The sequence below is a fragment of the Olea europaea genome, chromosome 7, assembly GCF_002742605.1.
Source record: "Olea europaea var. sylvestris chromosome 7, O_europaea_v1, whole genome shotgun sequence".
NCBI lineage: Eukaryota > Viridiplantae > Streptophyta > Magnoliopsida > Lamiales > Oleaceae > Olea > Olea europaea.
In genome coordinates, this window is record NC_036243.1 from 5,863,423 (window position 1) to 5,873,352 (window position 9,930).

General features: G+C 36.2%; 1 pseudogene; it reads right to left on the reverse strand.

The window, feature by feature from the left end:
* Positions 1-288: 288 nt before the first annotated feature.
* On the reverse strand, positions 289-4,784 carry LOC111396799 (annotated as a pseudogene).
* Between the last annotated feature and the right edge of the window lie 5,146 nt (positions 4,785-9,930).

Consider the following 9,930-nt stretch of genomic DNA (forward strand, 5'->3'; position numbering starts at 1 on the left):
CCATGTCCAGCCGGGATAAGCCTCCAAATGCACGATGATACCTTTGCAAGGGACTGAGGAACAGGTATGATAATGAAGAATGGTTTCATCTTTTTATTTGGAATTTAGGAGATTCTGGAAAAAATGACATTTGTGAGTCACACATTCATCCTGGGATTTAAAAGCATCAGAATCATCATGTATATCTATTGCTTACCAAACAGGAAAAATTGTCAAAACAGTGTTGTTATCTCATCCAGACCGCTAAATCCAAAGAAAAGTTCGATGAAGCATATGAGCAGAAATAAAAATAAAAATAAAAAATACTTCTCTAATTGCCTTGAGAAATTAAACATCCTTGTCTCTATACAGCATCATGCTACAAAAGCATGTCGTACTATATCTATGATTAATACATTTGAAGAAAAAATGATGGAAAATGTAAAATATATTTGTAAAACATGTAAAGAAGAGTACAGACAAACCAAAAGGTCCCCTCCAGACAATATTTAAGGCAATGGCATGGGTGGTTTCCATTTGCTGAATTCTACCAAATTTCTGTTAACTATAGATCCATTATGCAGCCAGAATGTCTCTGTTGACTGATGGAATTGCCTCACTTTCTTCTGAAGTTCCCACATAATTCCAGTGAATGCAGAGCATGACTCAGATTCAGGAGCATAAATCCATAAGCACCTTATCTTTCTACCCTGAGCTATCATGTCCTCTATGTCTTTATCTGCGCAAAATCCAAAACTTTTTGACACAAATTAATGGATTACATTGAGCAAGAAAGATGCAAAAATAAAGTCTACAGCCCGACCTGGAATTGATTCCAAGTAATCCAAAAGTTCGGGTCCTATCTGAGTGGATGGCCATTTGATTGATACATGAGTGTAGTCTACTACATTCTGAAAAGGTAATTCTACTTGATCTGATAAGATAACTGGAACACACTCCTGTTCAGCACGAGCAAACAGCAGCAAGGAGCTCAAGAAAGAGTCGTTATTGTGGGTGTGTATAAGACGAGATGTGTAAAGTGGAAGATACGGACCACAAAGAATGACTCGTAAAAGCGAAGGGTCCATGAGGATTCCCCACGTGGAGCCAGGCAGAATTTTGCATTTTGGAGGTGTTTAAAGTAACCCACCCTTCCAAGTTTGTCCGGGCCACTGAACTTCAACTCTGGGGATTCCAGCTGTTCAAATAATCAACATGCACTTCTTTTTGGGGGATTCAGTACATAGATCATATATTTAAAATAGTTAAAATTACTAGAAGCGTGTTTGGCTGAGCTTATAAGGTACTTAAAAGTACCATTTGGGAAAGTATGCCTAAAATTTCTAGCAAACAAATAATCCAATTATCAATTCATACAAGGTGGCCTCAATGACATTTGGCCAATAGGTGACACTAATATTAAGCCCCTGTTTGAGCCCCATTATTTGGTAAAAATAGATTTTGGAATAGTGAATTTTTGGAGAATATCTGGTTGAAAAGAAGGAAAAAGTTTAAGGTTTGCATATAATATCATTTTATTAGGAGAATGTGGGTGAAAATGAGTTTGGAGAAAAATGGGGCTCAAATAAGGGCAGTAATATGTAGCATAACCAATAAAGTTGACCAATTTCTACAATCCAATCTGCCTAGGAAGCATTGGAGTCACCATTGCAAAGACCTGACCGTCGCCTTAACATTTACATGCTTAAAGCTATATTATAAATAATCAACTTAACCCACTCTAGCTTCACCCCAACACCATCCAGATTAAATACGACGCAATCCAAGAAAGACGTATATTAAAATGTATTTTTTCACTTTCTTGAAATGTCCCTACACCTTGACCTCGAACACATTTTTAGCATTAGTCGAACTTGACTGATATAAATATATCTAATTTATCTATTAATTATTTCAGATTTCCACCAATTCTGAGGGTTCTGCTCATATAATGGGAACCTGCATTCTCCAAAAGCCTGGAATCCTTGATATTTTGAAAAGTCGTGCTTTCTTTTGACATTTGTAGCTACATGATAAAGTTGCTAACTAAATCCAGGAGTGACAAGAAAATGAGTTTCTCTTTTTCAATTTTCAATAAAAATTTGGACAGTGAGTTCTGAGGGTTTCAGCTAACGTAATGGGAACTTGCATTCTCCAAAAGCCTGAATCCTTAAAAAGTCATGCTTTCATTGCTTCGCAAGCTCTATCAATCGCAAACGGCCGACTTTTCCTTGGGCTCGACCTAAAAAGTTTGCCAAATACTTCCTTTTTGATAAAGGCAAAGGGTCGACCAGCCTAGCCCCATTAGCCGTCATCCCATCATCAACATTTCCAGGTATGATGATGTCTTTCCATGTATTGAAGGCACTAGTGCCTCGTTTATCTGTGCGATCTCCCTGCGTTCACAATTATAAACATTCTTCTGACAATTGATCTTGAGAAGATCTTTTAAATTGGCTAAAATTGAAACTCTCAGCTTCACTCCGTTGCCTTCTAAAATATTCCAAGTCTTGAGGCAAACTGCCACTTATTAAAATGACTTTATTATTTAGATGGCTGAACCAAAAGGCAGGTTCTGGCATCACCATGGTAACACAAGGAATACGTTGTAACAAGATCACACCTCGGGAGTCAGAATTATGGAACGGTTCAAATATGTTGCCCAAGACTTAAACAAGTGAGCTCCAGCACCACTGCAATTTAGCGAAAAGCACCCATCACAAATGAAAAAAATCCAATAGATTCAATATATGCTGGAACCTACTGGATAAATCAGCTTTCCAGCAGGTAGATATACACTCGATTTTAATAGATTCAAAGAAATTAGAAACTAAGTAGAAAATTTGTATGAGCAATTCACTTGCTTTCTTCTTCTTCCTTTGAGTGCGTGTTCTTCTTATGCTTTAAAAGGGGAAGCATTTTTTTATCTCATGACAATGTGATTAAAATAAATGACAATAATTAATGGTTCGGAGAACTTTGTTCAAGAACAAAAACTCAAATTTATTCATAAGACTGCAAATTCTAAGTGCTATAGAAGAAAAACAGTCATCATTATGATCAATCTAGAATATATAATTAACTAATATATATGTTCCTAGATTATATTTCCCTATAAAAGCAAGTTCATCACGTAAGTTGGCAATACAAATACTCACAAATACCAAAACTAAAACGTCATACCTTGGGAAGACAAAAATGTGGTCGCGCCCACCAGATAATCTGAAATATCGCATTTGACCTAAAACCTGAAACAAAATAGTGTCGGTGTGGATTACAATGGAGAGTCCTCATTGTTTGTCTCAAGTTGCCAGCCTTAGAATCAGAAGTCTCAGTACCTTGACGTAAGTTTGGTTGATCTCTTTATCGTTCAGGCCACCCATCATTCGCACACATTTAACATAAGTTGGTACAAAGAACAGATCTGCCTCTTCTTTCTTTCTTGTCCGAAACCTCGACTGCAAAAGCAACCTGTGTATTTTAACCTACAGGACATGATGAACTTATATTAAAATCACACATATTAAGCAAGTTGTTCCACAAAAAGGGAAAAACAAAATGTCAATTTTGTTTGCCATAACTCTCACTCATGCCCTCTTAATCTTCCCGATGGTGACGTTTCAAGGAACAAAGCTTCTATTTTCTTTTAATGAATAACCATAGGAAAGAACCACATTTCCTAAGTATTTGGGAAAATGACAAAGGGATGCAGGTCATTTATAAGATCGCTCATACTAGACTTATTATCTTGCTTGAATCTGGAATTATCAAATTACTTTCATTATCATGAAGGGGGCATAACTTCTTCATTGCATTAAAAAAAAATCCTACCTAAACTCAATACACTTCTGGCTCGCAAATCACAAAGAACCTACAATACTACCTACTTATTGATGTGTTGTTAACATGAGTACCATTTATTCCTTTTTTCAAAGACAAACTAGTGCTCATTAGGCAATCTATCTCCTACTAGATTCTCAGCAAGGCATCAATTCATTTCCTTAAAATTTCTACTCGAGTGTGCACTGCCACATTCCCGTATCCAAAAAGAAAATAAAACTAATTCGGTTATCCAAGAAAAAGTCTCCTCCGACTTAATATTTCGCATCTGATATATCCAGATTCTGAGAGAATATGATTCCGTATCCCCAGAATTCGAAACAAAATTTATCAACTGGTCCAATTCAAGAAAGGACATATATGTCTAGTGGTTTCTCAACAATGACGATTCTTCCAAAATGCATACAAAGTCCAAGTTTACTGAGAACGATAGTTTGCTCAGTAGTTGTAGTAGTAATTTCAACCTTACTGAAGTCAATTAAGCACTTCATTATTGAGTAAATATACGCTCTCAGTTACCAAAAATAGAAAGCATACATTATCAGATAAAAATACCTGAGTGCCCCACTGGCCTTTGATGCAAGCCTCGGGAGAAATCTTCCCTTCACGGCCATATAACAGCAGCTTGAGTCCCTCAATTTCGTTTTCGTCATACACATAGATCTTCAAATTCAGTTGAGTCCCATACCCTCTCTTTGGCCACCCACCCGAATCCCCAAATCGCACAACCCCCTCGTATTGCCGATTTACATCGGGGAATGTGTTTTGGTACGAAGAAGAGCAGGTTCCCAGAGATTGGTCGAAGAGTCTAGTGAGAAAGAAAGTGGTGACTACTATGGCTAGGGCGGCGATCTGGTGGCTGCGGGTGCAGAAAGTGGTGGTGTGGTGAGTGTGTGAAGGGAAGAATCTGGTGCTTTTGTTTGCAGTGTTCATGCTCTTCATTGTTGCAGAAGAAAAATGAAACGAGCTTTACTATTTTTACAAAATGAATATAAATTTCCTAATGGCATAACTGTAATTGTCGTTAACAAGCAAGTCAGATGATAATAAAATAAAGGGTAATTGGCACAAAACGTCCCTACTTTTTATGTTTATTGTGAAAAACGTCCATATCTTTCGATTTTTGATATTTTTACTCCTATTTCCACATTTTTTGGTGCTGAACGTCCTTTTCACCTGTTTTGGACAATTTTATCCTCCATTCAAACAAAATAAAAAGAAAAGAAAGGAAACAACAAATAACTAATTGCAATCGTAGCCCCAATTTTTAAAAGATTACAAACGGCATCCAAACATCAATAAAATTTTGAACATGGGTGCCAACAACCATGGAACTCAATTTCCGACACCAAGGCCATCGTATTTTAACACCACCACCATTTTCTCATCAACCATAACATTCCCACGCAAATTTCAACCCCAAATCCCAACAAAATTGAGCTAAATTTTGCCCAAAAATTACATCTCACGCACCGTGTTATTGAAAATTGACCAAATCCGTGGATGTCCATGTTCCATACAACCCACAGGTTGCTCGAGCTCACCAAGATGCATCTATAAATGTTCCAATTATAGCAAATAACCCAGAAAATCGAGATCTACAGCCAATTTTCAAGTCAGCGAACTCGCGATTGACAAAGTCATTTTCTGGCGACGGTGGTGGGACCCATGATCGTCGACCACCACTACAGGACACTACTTATCATAGCGCATCTACTGAGCATATGGGTCTTCCTCAATTTGGCATTGAAATGGGTATTCGTCCAAAATTAGTAACACGACTAGAAATCGGTCTGATCCCCTTTCAATTGGCATCCCTCCACTACTCCAATCTACAAATTACATCAACCAGCATGCAATTGAAGGTCAACCAATGCTGGATATAGATTTAATTGCTTTAGTTCATCAACCAAAAACAAGAATTTTGGATTTGACCTCATAGAATGTGCGACCGCGCGAAGAGGATAATTCTCCATCAATTCGTAAGTCTAATGTGTCCCAACATATGAATCAACCTGGGGAAACTCAAATTCAAGCCCAAAACACACTGGGTGATCGTTCAATTTTAAAACTTACAGCACTTGTTTGCCAAATTTTGGAGTCAAATGGTGTTCTTCACACACTTGAAGAAGAAGGATTAGAAACTGGATGTCATTTGTAATTTTTTAAAAATTGGGGGCTGTGATTGCAATTAGTTATTTGTTGTTTACTTTTCTTTCTTTTTGTTTTATTTGAATGGAGAGTAAAATTATCCAAAATTGATGAAAAAGACGTTTAGAGCTAAGAAATGTGGAAATAGGGGCAAAAATATCAAAAAATGAAAGTTAAGGACGTTTTCCACGATAGACATGAAATATAGGGACGTTTTGTGCCAATTACCTTAAAATAAATTAGAGGTTAGTGGTCAAGTGAAATTAACTACAAAGTTCAATGGCCATTGGTGAAAATAAAGTGCTCAAAAAGTTTTGTCAAATAAAGTTAATAGATCCTAACCATGTCCTTGTTTGATGTATATTATTACAAAAATATATTTCTCTTTTTTTTTTTTTTATCATACATTTTTCAATAAATATAATATGGGAAGACTACCTAACTACAACGTTATAAAAATACATTTCATAAACAACAAACTCATTGAAATATTTAAAAAATCAGGTGGTAAATATATTTATTAAGCCCCTATTTGTTTCCCATTCTTTTCTCATTAAAATGAAAAATATGATCATTGTCCATCATATCAAACCATCAATTTTTCTCAATTTTTCTATCTCTTGTGTGTGGTCCGTAATGGCTATATTTTACATTCTCATTTTTTACAAAAATAGGAAACTGGGCCTAAATATTAGACTATAATATAATATACATTAATTATTTCCACTCCATGCCACCTCATTCACCCCATCCTATCACCCTACTACACCACCTTCCCTCATCCTCTTCACCGGAGATAGCTATCGGTTCTCGCATTCACTTTGGCAACTGCTCGGGCAACAACTTTAGCAATCTGTTCGACAATCGTTTTGACAAACTGCTGCGTCGAACGCTCTGGTGACTACTCCAGCAAACTGCTTCGCCGACTATTCCTCCGATTGTTTCGGCTCCAGTGATAGAAAAATCTCCAAAAATTATGATGGTCATAGTGGTGCATTATAGTTATCAGATTTGTAACCGTGTTATCTGTGACCATATATGTGTTATATGTGATCAATTCACTGATTTATGTTATTTGAGAATCACCGTGACCAAGTGTGACTAATTGTGATCAAATTTGTATTCAGTGTGATTGTCTGTGACCAGATCAATCTCAAGTCACAATCGGTCACAATCAATAAAAAATTGGTCACAAACAATCACAACCAGATCTTGAACAGAAAAAACCATATCTCCAACCATCATAGCAGATCTGTTCGAAAAAATAATAATCACCACCACTACTAACATCTTTAACTCAAACTGATGACTATAAATACTACATTCACCTCAAATTGACAACAATCATCACTACTATAACTTCTACCAACCCTTCAAAAAACACCAACCACCACCACCACACTTCTCTTGTGAAACTCTGGTGAGAAAAGTGGTAGGTGATTGAAATCTAGATGGTGGGTGGGGAAGAAGTCGTAGATATGATTTTTGGGTAAGAGAGTGCCGGACTAATATTTGGGGGAAGAAACAGAGTATGTGGGTTAAAAATTAATACAAGGTCTGGGATAAATTGATACAGGTTCTGTGAATAAGTTTGTATTCAATGTGACCGTTTGTGACCAGGTCAATCTCAAGTCACAACCGATCACATTAACACAAAATGGGTTACAAACAGTCACAATCAGATCTCAAACAGAAAAAACCAGATCTCTAACCACCACAGTAGATCTTGTTCAGAAAAATAATAACCAAAGCCACTACTAACATCTTTAACTCAAAGCCACAACAACAATCATCACTACCATAACTTCCATCAACACCTTAAAAAAAACCAACCAATTGATTACTGAATATTTCTCAATAAGGATTTCCAAGATTCTTCTTCAGTTATTTCTCGAAAAGATGAGGAAGATTATGAGAGAGAAGCCATAGATCTGATTGTTCTTCACCATATGGTTCCCACGTTCACATTCAGTTTTCTTCTCCTCACAAACATGTTGGTGACCCGTGTACTGCATTGATACTTTTCCAAAATCTAAGCTCATCAACTTTCAAAGAAGAGATTTGTGCGAAATTCCAAAGAGAGAAGTAGTAGTTGGCCGGAATCTAAAGGGTCGGGATGGGGAAGAAGCCACTGATGAGATCTTTGGATAAGAGAGCGCCAATCAATTTTTGGGGAAGAGAGAGAGAGAGAGAGTGTGTGTGGGTTAGAAAATGAATCGAGGTATGGGGTAAAAGAAGTGTTCAAGGGTGGTAGAGTGGGTGGATATAATTAATTAATTTAAAAATTAGTATTTATCACATAACCATTGAAATTTAATCTTTCACCCACCTGATTTAAAAATGTAATATTGAAAAGAAGAAATCTAGGTAATTTTCCCAAATAATATTGCATGTAAGTTCAAAACTTTTCATTATTTTTCAACTACACGTTTCCCATCAATTACCGATTAAATATAATTTTAGTTAAAAAATGGGCTCAAAATTTGCTCTTCGTGAGCTTTAAATAAGGTCAAAATTAGAAAAGAATAATTGCAGTTACGGTCTAAAATCTTTCATTATTTTTTAGATTATACTTAATATTTTATTTATGCCATCCACAGTCCCAAGTTTTTTAAGGAATTAATTTTACAATTCAAGATAAGTCATGGGCAATCCACATGTTCACCGTTTGTGTAAGAGTAATATTATTTAGTCCCGTTAATGTTATAACCAATATATGTGACACTAATGTAACATTAAATGATAAACATAATTAAATTAGTTATTTAATTTCACATATCATTTAATATAGCACTTAACCCCACATAGATTGAAATTATAATTGCAATTGAACTAAAATAGTATTTACTCTTTGTATAATCACAATAATGATATTTATTATCTTGTTTTGAAACCATGCTGGTCAAGGTAGAAATAACTCTTTTAACTGTAAGCAAGTTTTAACGTTGGATTGTTTCGGTAAATATTAAATTATTGAGAGAGATTTATGAATCTCACCATAATATTTCAATAAATTTTTTTCCCCTTCAAATCATTGTAATATCGCATTTATAGAAACAACATAATGTTTTAGAAAATGGTCATCACAAGCAAAATCGAAAAAATACACAACAATCTATTCTTGGATTTTTTATTAATTAATATCAAGAAAAGCTAAAAAAAATCCATATGAATTATGAACCCTAAACCCCCCTTAAAATAAAATGGAACTGTAAAATTATAAACACATAGTACTCCCAAACTCGATATTTATTAGCCCCCGTTTGACCTCCATTAAATTTTATTTTTCTCTCTTTTAATTTTAATCACACAATATTTCATAAAATAATATTACACGTAAATCGAAAACTTTTATTTATTTTTTTATCACTCATTTTTCAAAAAAATATTATTCTACCAATTTTCATTTTTAGAAAATGAGGGCCAAACAGGGGCCTTCCTGACTGCCCGTTTTCCATTTCTGACCATTCCCTTTTATTTTTAGAGAAGAGAGATACTCCTTGAACAGGCTCAAAAACAGGGGCTATGCGCCCCCGTACTGGAGGTAGGTAGGAATGTCAATTGGGTTAAGTCGGCTCCACTCGTCAAAGCTCGAGTTTGGGTCGAGCGGGGTCCCGTCCAACGAGTCGTGGACGAGCCGACTCATGGGCTCGCGCCGATTCGTCAAAAAATGTGGAAAAAAATAAAATTTCATTAATAAAATTTGAAAAATTTGCAAAAATAAAAAAATTTCACGAGCTCGTGAGTCGCTTGTGGGCTCAACTCGGCCCATGAACTCGTGGCTCGTGAGTACATGAGCTCGCTCATGAACAACGAATCGAGCCCGACCTCGACTCGTACGACTCGGCTCGGCCCACTGCCATCGCACATGGCCCTGGCCCTGCCTCTTCAAGGAGGTTTTTTGTTATTTTTAACCCCCTCGTCTCTTCCTCGAACTTTCCTAATCTCCGCACTTCCACC